At 41.1% G+C, this 10,470-nt stretch overlaps 1 long non-coding RNA gene across 1 annotated transcript in view; it reads right to left on the bottom strand.

Moving 5' to 3' along the window:
* Positions 1-270: 270 nt before the first annotated feature.
* Positions 271-10,470, bottom strand: part of LOC132357983 (uncharacterized) — an 81,724-nt gene continuing 71,524 nt past the window's right edge. Inside the window, exons 2-3 of the long non-coding RNA XR_009500376.1 lie at positions 1,953-2,041; positions 271-443 (exon numbers count right to left, since the gene is read on the bottom strand). This is a non-coding gene — a long non-coding RNA (uncharacterized LOC132357983). The remainder of the gene's footprint in view (positions 444-1,952; positions 2,042-10,470) is intronic.

Here is a 10,470-nt window from a genome sequence, read left to right as displayed (position 1 = left end):
ATCATTAACTTCTTCTCTTTTTTAGATTTTCTCACACTCTGCTGAGGGGTTGATTTTGCCTCTTGACTGTCTTCCATACCTGGTAGGAAAACAAAGTGATACAGAAAGATATTGATTTGGGGAAAGAGGATGGGAAGGAGAACTTTGAGAGAATGGGTGTGGATTGAGAAGGGGTTTGTGCCAGGGAAGGGCAGGGTAAGTCTTGGGTGGGGGATGAAGAGGAGGCTCATGAGTAGGGTAATTTGACCTTCTCACCTTCATAGTCCTGGGGTTGATAAGGGGTCTTCCTCTTCTCTGCCCTGTGACCCTTGGCGTTTGTTGTTCTGAACTTGCAGTTTGTATCTCTGAATCGGAGTTAGGCTCCTGTGGTTTCTCAGTTACCTCTGCCATGTTGTAGCAACAGTGTGATCTACTCCAAGGCTCCTGGCCTCTCTATATATACCCTGCCAGGACAATGAAGAGCCACACCCATCAGCTTTGATTGGTCAGCAAGGAATTCCTCCAGCCAATGGTAGCCCTGGGGTGGCTTGACATCACAAAGCACCACCCTTGAAGATACATGGGGGGAGGGGAGGGGTGCAGAGGAGTCTAGGTGCTCTCGTTAGAGAAAGGGAGTGCTTCTTCAACACCCATTAAAGAGCCTGCCCAAATTGACCTTCCACTCTTCCTCATCTTCTCTGGTTCAATTCTTGTGGTGTACATGTTAGGGAGAGGGTGTTCTCTCCAAACCATTCCACATGGCCACCCCCATTCAGTGTTTAATTCTGTTGTCTCCCAGATCTCATCACCTAGTATTGTGTGGTTTTTTAAAAACTTTTTATTTTAGAACAGTTTTAGATTTACAGAACAATTGTGAAGATCATATTCATATACTCCACAACCAATTTCCCTTATTAACATTGTACATTAGTATGGTACAATTGTTCAACTTAGTGAACCAACACTGAAACAGTATTATTAACTAAAGTCTGTACTTCATCAGATTTCCTTATTTTTTACCTAATGTTCTTTTTCTGTCCCAGGATCCCATCCAAGATTCTACACTAAATTTAGTCATTCCATGTTATAACTTCTTAGGCTCCTCTTGGCTGTGACAGTTTTTTAGACTTCTTGTTTTTGAAGACTTTGACAGTTTGGGGTTTTGGGTTTTGTTTTTTACATTAGATCTGCAGATGTTATTGTTCTTATAGGTAAACGTTTTTATAAGTTTCTTCTTCCAGAGAACCTCAAATCAAGTCAGTACCATCAGTGTTATGGACTTCCCCATGGCAACGGTTGAACTAATCTCTTGGCTTTGTCACAGAGGTGACACAGATGTTTTTCTCTAGAGGTCTGAGGATCAGGATCATTTTTATTTATGACAGAGGCACAGGGGCAGCAGCAGAAGCATTTTGTAAGTTACTAGTGAGCTATTTACTTTTAGAAGTATGACTTCAGCATCCCACATAGTTAACTGCTCTTCCTCCACACGAGTGACCATCCAATGGACATGTATATTGAACAGACTGTCAGTCTTTCTCCTGAGCTCTATATAGAAAGGGGGCCAACATGTGGTTGAGACACAACCAGTGTTCACAAGGTAAGAGTCATTTCTTTGAGGTTAGTGTCAGTCACACCTTATTTTGGAATTGAAACACGTGATTCAATCTGAGAATCACAAATAGGTCCAGGTTGAGACACACGATTCAGGACTGCTTTAAGGAGGGTCCCAATCCAATAATCCTCTCACTATATGCCAAGTGGCTAAACTGACTTATGTTGGTCAAAGCTTTAGCAGACACTCAGTAGGACTAACAAATGCAGCACAAAGAAGCAAGTTAAAAGCACAAGCTAGCCAGCAGGCAGTAGCCCAAGTGCATGTTCACCAGCATACAGCAGAGCCAGTTAGAAAGCCAAAGCAAGAGAAGAAAGACCCCTGGTGGTAAGGGATAGCACCTTGATGTCCTGCTTACAGGGCCAACTGTTGTAATCACACCACAGAGACGGGATGGATCCTTCAACCAAAATTCGGTTTGGATGTCGAGACTGATGACACACACACCTAGAGAGTATGAAAAAATTTATTACATACGGAGGCCTTCTGGGGAGAGCAGGGCAGGCTCTCAAGCAGGTTCAAGAATGGCTTAAGAGAGCAGAAGAAGGAGATGGCTTGGCTTTTATGGTGGTAAGGGGATGAAGCTGGAGTGTTCCCACACACAGGTCAGGGCTTGCACAGTCTGAACTTCCTCCTGGCTCGCAGAAGAGAGAGTACCTGAGCTTTCTTATCAGATATAGGTAAGTAGGGGAAGAGGAAGTGGTAGGGCTCTTTTATAGAATAATGTTGTGTAAATGCAAGGTGTTTAGCACAGTTTAGAATTCTCATAACCATTATAACCACACTTCTCATATTGTTTTCAGTTAAACTGCGTTTCACTAGATTAGTATTTCCCAAATTATGGTCCTTTAAATATTATTTAAGGTGGCTTAGAATTATCTTGATTCATCACAGAGAAACTGTGTAGAAAGAGAAAAGACTGCTAGCATCAGGAGGTCTGACACACTGGTCACAAAAGAGCAGACTTAATTGTACTATCTGCTGAATTATGAGGGGTTTCTAACATTTTTCCCATCCTGGGTGATTACTATAGCACCCAAAGACTGTAATAATAATTACGGAAACTAACGTTTATTGACCACTAACTCTATGTAGCAATTATGCTAAATATTCATATACATAGTTAATCCTCGTCACAACCCTATTGAGATAAGTGGCAAAAAAGCAGTTTCTGTCATTTCTGCCAGGACATCTCCATTCCAATTGCAGAAGCAGAAAGGAGCATATAGGAGGGCACATGGAAATATTTATGGGCCAGGCTCAAAAGGGGTATGCATTACTCCTGCTCCCATTTCATTGGGAAAAACTCACATAGCCGCATTTAACTACAAGAGAAAATGAGAAATGTAGTCTACCTAGTAGAAGAGGAGAACTTAAATGTTGGAGATAAGCTAGTAATCTCTGTCTCCACCATCCTGTTCATCACTATCCCCAATATTTACAGTACAGCCTGGCACATAGTAGGTGGCCATGAATATTTCTGTTGAATGAATGGGTTTGAATTTTTTTGGTCAGTTATGGGGATCAAAAACATATAGAACTTGGTTAAGCAATGGTTTCTTAGCTATGACACAAAAAAGCACAAGCAACAAAGAAAGAGTAAATTGGACTATATCAAATTTTTAAAATGTTTTCTTCTGCAAAAAAATACCATGAAGAAAGCGAAAAGGCACACCAAAGAAAGATACTTGCAAATCATATATTTAATAAAAGTGTAGTATCCAGAATACAGGAAGAACTCTTACAACTCAACAACAAAAATACAAACAACCCAACTGAAAATCAGGTAAATGACTTAAATAGACATTGTGCTAATGACGATATACAAATAGCCAACAAACATATGAAAATATGCTCAATACCATTAGTCGTTAGGGAAATGAAAATCAAAACCACGATGAGATACCACTTCACACCCACTAGGAAGGCTATAACTTTTTTAAAAAGAAAATAACAAGTATTGACAAGGATGTAGAGAAATTGAAACACTCATACACTTCTGATGGGAACATAAAATGGTACAGCCTCTGTGGAAAACATTTTGGCAGTTACTCAACAAGTTAAACATAGACTTGCCATATTACCCAGTAATTCTACTCCTAGGTATATAATGAAAAGAGTTGAAAAGGAGGGAACAAAAAAAACAGGTGAATTGAGCAACACAAAAGCAAAGGGCAGATAATGTTTCAAGAAGTAAAAAATGGTCAACTTTATTAAATACCTTTTACAGGTACTATAGGGACAGACAAATGACTATTGAACTTGTTAGTATAGAGGTCATTGGTAAATTTGATAAAAAGGAAATTGAAAGAGTGGAAAATATTTTAATATAAACCTAGATGTGTATTAAGGAGAAAATGTGAGATCAGAAAGTGAGGGGCGGATAGACAATCTCTTTTGAGAGTTTTGGCGCTAAGGGGAGGAGAAATATGGGACTATACCTGGAGGGGGATTTGGTATTAAGACAGTGTATTTTTAAGAGGGTAGATTCTAGAACACATCTAGCCAATATAAATGACTGAATGAAATTGATGATATAAAACACCAAAGGGATAATTGCAGAAGAAAAAATATTAAGAAAGCAAGAGGGGTATTCAGAGCACTAGTAGATGGGATCCGTAGCAAATGTGGAAATGTTGGATTTACATGAGAACAAGTAATATTTATAGATTTTACAGTGGAGAAGGAAACGATTATGGTATGATTACAAATGCAGGTAAGATGGTAGATTTGGTGGGGAAGATATAAAAGAATTTTCTCTTGACTCTTCAGTTTTCTCAGTGAAGGATGAGATAAGGGCATAAAATAACAAGAGTGAGGGTAGGGTTTTGAGAAATTGAGGAGAAGATAAAGTATTGGATATTCATTTTGTATAATGGAAATGGGTGCATAATATGGAAGGATTGATAATTCAAGATATGTGGTCAAGAATTTAAGGTGAGATCAGTTAGCTTTGTCTTATAAATTTCTACAGCAATATCCATCACTTGTATATAGGAACAAAGTAGGTAGATAGCTAAATTTAACAAGGGCTGTGGTTTTGCCAGGGAAGTACTAGGGTGGGAAAGTGAGTAGGGAGATGAAGGTTTATGAAAGTAAGTGATACTAATGATAAATTGTCAAGCAATGAGGAAATGAGAAAAGAGAAATGTGGCTGATGCTGAAAAGTAGTAGAATTCACAGATTGGAGTTCAAAATTGAAGAATTTTTAGAGTTGGGCGTGTGTAGGTGTGTGTACCTGCATGTGAGAGAGGTTATTTTGCTAGGAAGAATAATCAGTTGTAGCCCAAGAGATGTATGTTTTAAAATCAGGATTTCAGAGTTGCTGTAATTTTTGAGAATGTCAACGTCTAGTGCATGAGCATTAGAGTGAGTGGCTTAAGTATGATGGAAGAAAACTATCATTGGAATTGAGGGCATGAAAGATTTGCAAAGCCAAAAATGCTGGATGAATATCCACATAGATGACAGATGTTGAAGTTGCCAAGATGGTGGCAGTAATAAAAGTGGAGAAGAAGAAGACTCAGGAAAGTGTCTAATGAATGAAGGTAAAGACATAAGATGGGGTAGATGGGGTAGCACATGATATTATCTAACAGCAAGAACTACAAATGAGCTCTGAATTTTGAAAGAGAAAGGAGCAGAAATGGTTTGAAAGTGACGATGAGGAGCAGCCACCTACTCCACTTCGACTCCTTGGGGTATGTGAGGAAAACTAACGTTTGCTCAAGAGGACTGCAGGGGAAGTGATTTCCTCAAGGCACAGCCATATTCCAGTTATAAAACAGAGATTAAGGGAATGCTGAGAGAAGAACTTGAAGCTACTGGGGAGTTTCTTAATGATAGACTATGAGTTCCAGAGGGCAGGAAAGAAGGGCTTATGAAGTTGGGGAGAGAGTTGGGTCCAATTTTGTCAAGTGCAGAGCAATATGTGAATAAGGGTCTAGTTAACGATGGATAATCTGCAGGGTGGTGACTGAAGTAAAAGTGGTAAGACAAGACGGACCTTGTGACTGCATGGCAGATTGGGAGGTGAGTAAAGCCCTCCAGACTGGAGATTGCTTAATCTAGGCTGACCTAGAACTAAGAAGAGTCCAGAAACACCCATTGAAACCTGTTTCCTCTAAATATCATGTATCCTGTATGATGAGCCAGCATTTCAAAGACAGACTAGTAAGGACATCTAAGAGGGTAGATTTGAAAGGAGAGGAGTGTTTGCTCAAGAGTGTGAGTGTGTATGAAAAATGTCAACAGCAAATTCTAATGTCAGAGGGTTGCTACTATAGGCTTATGGAGCCGTGCACTATTCTTGGACAACCCAAGATGCCTGCACAGATGTGGCCCAGATGCAAGCACCGACACTTACTGGGCACCTGCAAAGCCAAAGCTGGGGAAGACGGAAGGCCAAGGGGAAGTGGTATTATCCCAATACAGAAATGTATTTACTTAGGCTTCCTAAATGGCAGGTGGACAAAAAATGGAAGAAAGGAAAGTAAGCTTCTTTTTGCCTAACATCTCTCCTCAGGAAGAAGTACTTGGAGTTGTATTTCCTACATAAATTCACCTGCTAAAACTCCAGGGAGCTCATCAGTAGGCAGATGTTCCCACCTAAGTATGGTTACCAGCAAACATTTAATCAAAATCATGGCTGCATCTGGCTCACATTAAAAGGGTTCTCTTTGTCATTGTCTTTTAAAAGAACAATTCCCCATGCTTATAAATCCAGACTCAGAACATCAATTCAACCTACCTCAGGAGCCTTGTGGCTACACCTTCTTGCTGGGAATCAGCACAGTCCCCAGAGAATCAATTTGAGGAGTACTGTCAAAGTGTTTTCATCTTCAGTGTTTATCCACTGGAATGTCCAGGAGTGAAGAATAGACAGGGCAATACAATCCTAAGATTCAATTTCTTTCCTCAAATACAAACAGCATATATGAGCATCAAGGCAAGAGGATGGAGAACTTTAACTGAAATTCCAATAGAGATCTAAGCGCAAATCCTGGAACCATCCCATGCTAGCACTGTGAGTTAGGATAGGTACTTAACCACTCTAAGCCTGTTTTCTGATCTCTAAAAAAAAATAGAAGGATAATATCTCATACAGCTGTTGTAAAGATCAACTTAAATAATTCATGTAAAGAATATAGCACAATAACCTACAGAATGGGAGAAAATATTTGTAAATCATGTATCTGATAAGGGATTTTTATTCAGAATATATAAAGAACTCTTACACGTCAGTGATAAGAAGGTAAATAACCCAACTTTTAAAATGGGCAGAAGATCTAAATAGACATTTCTCCAAGGAAGATATACAAATGGTCAGCAAGAACATTAGAGATGCTTGACATCATTATTCATCAGGAAAACACAAATCAAAACCACAGAAAGATACAATTGCATACCCATTAGGATGGCTAGAATCAAAAAGTCAGATAATCATAACTGTTGGTGGGGATTTAGAGAAATCAGAACCATCATACACTGTTAGTGAGAATGTAAAATGGTATAGCTGCTTTGGAAAAGTTTGATAGTTTCTCAGAGAGTGAAACAGTGTTACTGTATGACCCAGCAATTCCACTTGTAGGTATATTCCCAAGATAAATGAAAATATATGTCCACACAAAAACTTGTACATAAATATTCATAGCAGCAATATTCATAATACCCAAAGATGGAAACAACCCAAATGCCCATCAACTGATGAATGGATAAACAAAATGTGGCAAATCCATACAACAGAATATTATTCAGACATCAAAAGGAATGAAGAACTAATATATGCTACAACATGGCTGAACCTTAAAAACATTATGCTAAGTGAAAGAAGTCAGTCACAAAAGACCACATATTATGTGATTCTATTCATATGAAATGCTCAGAACAGGCAAATCTATAGAGACAAAATAGATCAATAATTGCTTAAGGCTGAGGCAGAAGTTGTTGGGAGCATAGGGGATTAATAGCTACAAGATACAAGGGTTTCTTTTTGAGGTGTTGAAAATGTTCTAAAATAGACTGCGGAGGGAGCTTCAAGACGTGGGAAGAGTAAGACGCGGAGATCACCTTCCTCCCCACAAATACATCAGAAATACATCTACATGTAGAACAGCTCCTACAGAACACCTACTGAACGCTGGCAGAAGACGTCAGACCTCCCAAAAGGCAAGAAACTCCCCACGTACCTGGGTAGGGCAAAAGAAAAAAGAAATAACAGAGACAAAAGAATAGGGACGGGGCCTGCACCAGTGGGAGGGAGCTGTGAAAGAGGAAAGGTTTCCACACACTAGGAAGCTCCTTTGCGGGCAGAGACTGCGGGTGGCAGAGGGGGGAGCTTCGGAGCCACGGAGGAGAGCGCAGCCACAGGGGTGCGGAGGGCAAAGCGGAGAGATTCCCACACAGAGGATCGGTGCCAACCAGCACTCACCAGCCCGAGAGGCTTGTCTGCTCCACCGCCAGGGCGGGCAGGGCTGGGAGCTGAGGCTCGGGCTTCGGAGGTCAGATCCCAGGGAGAGGACTGGGGTTGGCGGCGTGAACACAGCCTGAAGGGGGCTAGTGCGCCACGGCTAGCCGGGAGGGAGTCCGGGAAAAGTCTGGACCTGCCCAAGAGACAAGAGACTTTTTCTTGCCTCTTTGTTTCCTGGTGCACGAGGAGAGGGGATTAAGAGCGCCGCTTAAAGGAGCTCCAGAGACGGGCATGAGACGCTAAGGCTGCTGCTGCCACCACCAAGAAGCCTGTGTGAGAGCCCAGGTCACTCTCCACACTGCCCCTCCCGGGAGCCTGTGCAGCCCGCCACTGCCAGGCTCCCGTGATCCAGGGACAACTTCCCCGGGAGAACGCACAGTGCCTCAGGCTGGTGCAACGTCACGCCGGCCTCTGCCGCTGCAGGCTCGCCCCACATCCGTACCCCTCCCTCCCCCCAGCCTGAGTGAGCCAGAGCCCCCGAATCACCTGCTCCTTTAACCCCGCCCTGTGTGAGCGAAGAACAGATGCCCTCAGGTGACCTACACGCAGAGGCGGGGCCAAATCCAAAGCTGAATCCCGGGAGCTGTGCGAACAAAGAAGAGAAAGGGAAATCTCTCCCAGCAGCCTCAGAAGCAGCGGATTAAATCTCCACATCAACTTCATGTACCCTGCATCTGTGGACTACCTGAATAGACAAGGAATCATCCCAAATGGAGGAGGTGGACTTTGGGAGCAACGATATATACATTTTTTCCCTTTTTCTCTTTTTGCGAGTGTGTATGTGTATGCTTCTGTGTGTGATTTTGTCTGTATAGCTTTGCTTTTACCATTTGTCCTAGGGTTCTGCTATCCGTTTTTTTTTTTTTTTTTAGTATAGTTTTCAGCACTTGTTATCATTGGTGAATTTGTTTCTGTGGTTGTTCTCTTCTTTCTTTCTTTCTCTTTTTTATAATTACTTAAAAAAATTATTTTAATAATTATTTTTTGTTTTTTATTTTAATAACTTTTTAAAATTTTAATTTAAATTAATTTAATTTAATTTTTTTCTTTCTTTCTTTTTTTTCTCCCTTTTATTCTGAGCCGTGTGCATGACAGTCTCTTGGTGCTCCAGCCAAGCGTCAGGGCTGTTCCTCTGAGGTGGGAGGGCCAAGTTCAGGATATTGGTCCACCAGAGACCTCTCAGCTCCACGTAATATCAAATGGCGAAAATCTCCCAGAGATCTCCATCTCAATGCCAAGACCCAGCTCCACTAAATGACCAGCAAGCTACAGTGCTGGACACCCTATGGCAAACAACTACCAAGAAAGGAACACAACCCCACCCATTAGCAGAGAGGCCGCCTAAAATCATAATAAGGTCACAGACACGCCAAAACACACCACCAGACGTGGACGTGCCCACCAGAAAGACAAGATCCAGCCTCATCCACCAGAACACAGGCACTAGTCCCCTCCACGAGGAAGCCTACACAACCCACTGAACCAACCTTAGCCACTGGGGGCAGAAACCAAAAACAAGGGGAACTACGAACCTGCAGCCTGCGAAAAGGAGACCCCAAACACAGTAAGTTAAGCAAAATGAGAAGACAAAGAAACACACAGCACATGAAGGAGCAAGGTAAAAACCCACCAGACCTAACAAATGAAGAGGAAATAGGCAGTCTCCCTGAAAAAGAATTCAGAATAATGATAGTAAAGATGATCCAAAATCTTGGAAATAGAATGGCGAAAATACAAGAAACGTTTAACAAGGACCTAGAAGAACTAAAGAGCAAACAAACAATCATGAACAACACAATAAATGAAATTAAACATTCTCTAGAAGGGATCAGTAGCAGAATAACTGAGGCAGAAGGACGGATAAGTGACCTGGAATATAAAATAGTGGAAATAACTACTGGAGAGCAGAATAAAGAAAAAAGAATGAAAAGAATTGAGGACAGTCTCAGAGACCTCTGGAACAATATTAAACGCACCAACATTCGAATTATAGGGGTCCCAGAAGAAGAAGAGAAAAAGAAAGGGACTGAGAAAATATTTGAAGATATTATAGTTGAAAACTTCCTTAATATGGGAAAGGAAATAGTTAATCAAGTCCAGGAAGCACAGAGTCCCATACAGGATAAATCCACGGAGAAACACGCCAAGACACATATTAGTCAAACTATCAAAAATTAAATACAAAGAAAAAATATTAAAAGCAGCAAGGGAAAAACAACAAATAACATACAAGGGAATCCCCATAAGGTTAACAGCTGATCTTTGAGCAGAAACTCTGCAAGTCAAAAGTGAGTGGCAGGACATATTTAAAGTGATGAAAGGGAAAAACCTACAACCAAGATTACTCTATCCAGCAAGGAACTCATTCAGATTTGATGGAGAAATTAAAACCTTTACAGACAAGCAA

This window comes from Balaenoptera ricei, chromosome X (assembly GCF_028023285.1).
Source record: "Balaenoptera ricei isolate mBalRic1 chromosome X, mBalRic1.hap2, whole genome shotgun sequence".
Taxonomy (NCBI): domain Eukaryota; kingdom Metazoa; phylum Chordata; class Mammalia; order Artiodactyla; family Balaenopteridae; genus Balaenoptera; species Balaenoptera ricei.
This window is presented reverse-complemented; position numbering and strand designations above follow the sequence as displayed.